This window comes from Echinops telfairi, unplaced genomic scaffold (assembly GCF_000313985.2).
Source record: "Echinops telfairi isolate 266 unplaced genomic scaffold, ASM31398v2 ScPeMD7_4225;HRSCAF=4972, whole genome shotgun sequence".
NCBI lineage: Eukaryota > Metazoa > Chordata > Mammalia > Afrosoricida > Tenrecidae > Echinops > Echinops telfairi.
Window position 1 is genome coordinate 10,016,728 of NW_022108124.1, and position 4,721 is coordinate 10,021,448.

The window sequence follows — 4,721 nt, forward strand, 5'->3', positions numbered from 1 at the left end:
ACAGGGAATCCAGGACAGATGATCTCTTCAGGACCAGTGGTGAGAGTGGCGATACTGGAGGGTGGAGGGAAGGTGGGGTAGAAAGGGGGAACAAATTATAAGGATCCACATATAACCTCCTCCCTGGGGGATGGACAACAGAAAAGTGGGTGAAATGAGGAAGGCATTGGATAGTGTGAGACATGACAAAATAATAATACATTATAAAGTATCAAGGGTTCATGACGAAGGGAGGAGTGGGGAGGGAGAGGAAAAGGTGAGGAGGTGATACCAAGAGCTTAAGTAGAAGGCAAATGCTTTGAGTATGAGGAGGGCCACAAATGTACAAATGTGCTTGACATACAATGGGTGTATGTATTGACTCTGATAAGAGTTATATGAGGCCCCAATAAAATGATTAAAGAAAACCAAAACGATAGAAATAGCCTTTCGTGTCCTGGCTCAGGATGCAGCTGTCGCCATGATGTTGATGCTCAAGAAGAACCAGATTGCTATCTATGAACTCCTTTTCAAGGCAGTAATGGTGGACAAAGAGGATGTCCATGTGCCAAAGCATCCCCAACTGGTGGACAAGGATGTGCCCAACCCTTATGCCATGGAGGCCATACAGTCTCTCAAGTCATGGGGCTACATGAAGGAACAATAGACTTTTCTACTGGTACCTTACCAAAGAGGCAATTCCATACCTCCGGGATTACCTCCACCTGCGCAACCCCCCCCCCCCCTGCCGAGATTGTGCCTGCTACCCTGTCCCACAGCTGCCCTGAGATGGACAGGCCACAACTCAAATGTCTGGAGGGTGAGCGACCAGGGAGAGTGACTCAAGGGAGGCCCACAGAGACACTTACGGAGGGAGAGCTGTGCCACCTGGTGCCAACAAGAAAGCCGAGGCTCGGGTTGGGTCAGCAACGGAATTCCCTTTTAGAAGCGGATTGGGTCATGGACGGACGTGGTCAGATGCTTTTGTGTTGAATAAACCTGTAATCAGAAAAGAACAATAAATAGATAAAACAATAGAATTAGCCATGATTTTGTTGGGTTATGTTTCTCCATCCTAACTGCACTGATTGGGGGAGAAATCATTATATGGAAAGTCTCAAGCTCAATTTGGAGGATTGACTTGCTTGAGCTCTATTATTCCTTGTGCACCGTGGGTATTATATCTGCGTCTGTTTTCCTAGGTCTGCTGTGACAAGCAGTGGTTGAAAACAACAGAACTTTCTTTTCTTATGGATCTGAGGGGAGATGTCTGATGTCTGGATCTGGGTCATGCCATGTGCCCCCTTGAAGGCTCAAGGGAAGAATCTTCTCTCTTCAGCTTCTGGTATCCCAGGAACCTAAGGGCATTCGTGAATAGCAATGTACTTGAGCTCGGCAGCTTTCTCCATCTATCCCTGGATCCCCCTGGAGGACAGCCTTCCACGATCGGTCACCAGGCCATCGCAGCACAGCCAAAGGCACTGTGAAGACTTGAGGCTTCCCTTTCTTAATAGAATAGCATCATCCTTATAAGGAGTTTAGGGCAAGGGCAACGGCAACCAAAAACAGCAAGACCCTCAAGGAGGTGACTTGACAGAGTGGCCGCAAGAGAGCAATATTTTGTTCTATTATGCACGGGGTCTCTGTGAGCCTGAACCAACCTGGCATCCCCAACAGACAGCAAGAAAGTGTTTGTTGTACATCAGTGTTGTGTTCTTGGTTTCAGTACCTCACCTCACTCAAAAGTTGTAAGGGTTATAGAGAGAGCCCACACACCAGCCATCCAAGAGCCTTTCTTGTTCAGCTGCCACTACTGGAGCAGTGCCGTTTCTCAGCCTGGAAACCCCTCCACGCAGAACCAACCGATGTCATTCTGACTGGTGGTCAGTCGTGTTTTTGGTTTCTCATCATCTATGGCTACGACTTCTCTCACTCTTTGGGGATTAAGCCCAAACAAGGAGTTCCTTGACTTGTGGCAACTTATCTTCACAAGGTCACCTTGCTTTTGACCTTGTCTTGCTTTGTGTCTTTTCTCCCCTCCAAAGGACTCCAGTTATGTCGGATTAGATGCTGTCACGTTGACTAAGGTATTGCATCGGCAATGGCCTTGTTTCTAAGTAAAGCCACGTTCACAAGCACAGGAAGTGAAACCTGGAAGGTTCCTTTTGCTGCCACCACTCAAGCCCTAACCGTGTCCTGTATGAGTCTAGTGGACATTGGCTTACTCCTGCTAAAGGGCTACTTTACACCCTTGCCTGCTATGATTACCTAGTGAAACACCCTTCTTTTTAAAGGGTTCTACTCTCTCGCAAAGGATTCATTGGTGGTGTAGTAGTTACAAGTTGGGATGCCAACTGCAAGGTCAGCAGTTTGAAACCACCAGCCACTCTATGGAACAAAGATTGAGATTTCTACTCCCATAGTGAGTTACAATCTCAGAAACTACCCTGTGCTATAAGGTCATAATGAGTTGGCATTAACTCGATAGCAGGAAGTTTGGTCTTTTTGAGTCTCTCTTAATTCTGGTACTTTCCCACGTCTTCCCCACTTTGAACTCGCATTACATTTTTTAGGCCCCCTTTGAGGCACGTTAATATATGATTTCTTGTGCCTGAGAGGTTTGAATATATAGTAACATATTTCTTAGTGAGATTATAAATTCACTGAAAACAGAATTTTAAAATAATGTATCTTTAATAATTTTATATCTAAATAAATAGATATTACAACTCAGTTAACGATCTAAGAAGTTAATCTTTTATTTTTAAAAAGTGCTGAAAGTGTACGTGAGCCCTTACACTTATTGGGTTAAAAATACAGAAAACTATATTATGCACTAATATGGTGCTAATTCAGTACTTGGCATATTTTCACAAACTGAGCAAAAGGGACATCCTTAAAGTCGGAATCAGAGTAAAATAAGTGTCTTTCCAACCCCTGCCCTGTGTTCTTTCCATAAATTCAGAGTCACAATCCTGTTTCCTGTGTGTATGGGCCCACAATTGTCAGGGTCTCTGTAACTTCATTGCTCTGGTATCAACATGTCTATACCAGGCCATTTCAACTGTCTTCTTGCTTTCCTGCTGTACACGCCACACTTATATTGCCAAAGAGGTGCACAGCAAGGGCAGTAAGTCAGTGAGATTTCAAATAGTACAAAGGGCCCCCGAATTCCCTGTTGTTCCTTCTTCATCTCACTTTTCCATGATGAGGATCTCCTTCACCTCTGTCCTTCCTTTTCTCTTATCTTTCTTCCACACCACCACCCAGACCCTCCACTGCCCCTAGTGGGTATAAGGGGACTTTCCACTTTAAAATTGAGGCACTTGGGGACAGGTAACAGTAAAGTGGGTGAAGGGAGATATTGGGCAATATAAGATATGGCAAAATAGTAATAATTTATAAATTATCAAGGGTTCATGAGGAATGGGAGAGCCGGGAGGAAGGGGAAAAAATGAAAAATGAGGAGCTAATTCCAAAAGCCCAAGAGGAGAGCAAATGTTTTGAGAATGATGAGGGCAGCGAATGTACAAATGTGCTTTACACAAGTGATGCATATATGGATTGTGATAAGAGTTGTATGAGCCCCTAATAAAATGATTTTTTTTTAAACTGAGGTGCTGGCATAATCGAAATGAGGAATGGCAAATGTACATGAAAAGTCTGTTTTGGATTAAACTGAAATCTTTACTTCTTCTGTCCTAAAGAGACAATTCAGCTTTTTTGGTCCAAATTGAACTGCGTGCAAACAAAGAGAGCAAGAGTCAGAGTTTCTGGCTTGGAGGAGGAATTATTTGTTGGACTGCCTGTTAAGAATCTTGACTCGGCTTGGTCTTCAGAGAATGTCTTGTCAAGTATCTTTGGCAAGGGGATTACAATGGATAACAGGAAGATGAGGCCCATCATAGCCTCATAACTCTGTAACCCAAACGAGGTAAATGTGAATTAACCACATCGTCATCAAACTTCATTTTCACTCATCGGAATCTTCCACTAGTTCCAGTCAACTTGTCACTCTTTAAAATCATAATTCTGTTACTTGAAGACAAGTAGAAAGGCAGACATACAGCTGTGACTGCCATGATTCCTCTTGGGTTGTCTTGTTAAACAAATATGGGGAAATAACCATCTCGGAATGGAACAAGAAAAGTGACTGTGGCGAAATGCTTAAGATCAGAGAGAAACGAAACTGTGGCACTTTGCACCATGTTTTACTCCTCTGTGCTTACCTCTGCTTGTGTCAACTGATTAAAGAAAAAGGTAGGGTTAATTGCTCAAATGCTCTCCTTCACTCTGCCCTTTGAAAAACACGCTAGCATCTCGATTAAGTGCTTGGGTGTCTAACCATTTCGTGAAACCTTTTATCCATCAAGAAAACTCCAGAAGCAACAAAGCTCACATGGAAGAAGCACACTAGCCTGTGTGACCACGAGCTGTCAAAGAGATCAGGTATCAAGTATCAAAGAACAAAAAACCATATCATTGTAAATGAGGGTGAGTGCAGATTGGAGACTCAAAGCCCATCAGTAGGCAACTAGACACCCACTTACTGAAGGGTTGCGGGGAGGAGATGAGCCAGTCAGGGTGCAGGGTAGCGACAATGAAACATATAACTTTCCTGTAGTTCTTAAATGCTTCATTCCCCCTCCCCCATCATGATCCCAATTCTACCTTACAAATCTGGCTAGACCAGAGGATGTACATTGGTACAGATAGCAACTGGAAACACAGAGAACCCAGGA

General features: G+C 43.8%; 1 pseudogene; it reads left to right on the forward strand.

The window, feature by feature from the left end:
• The first annotated feature begins 463 nt into the window (after window positions 1-463).
• On the forward strand, window positions 464-1,001 carry LOC101654200 (annotated as a pseudogene).
• Window positions 1,002-4,721: the final 3,720 nt, after the last annotated feature.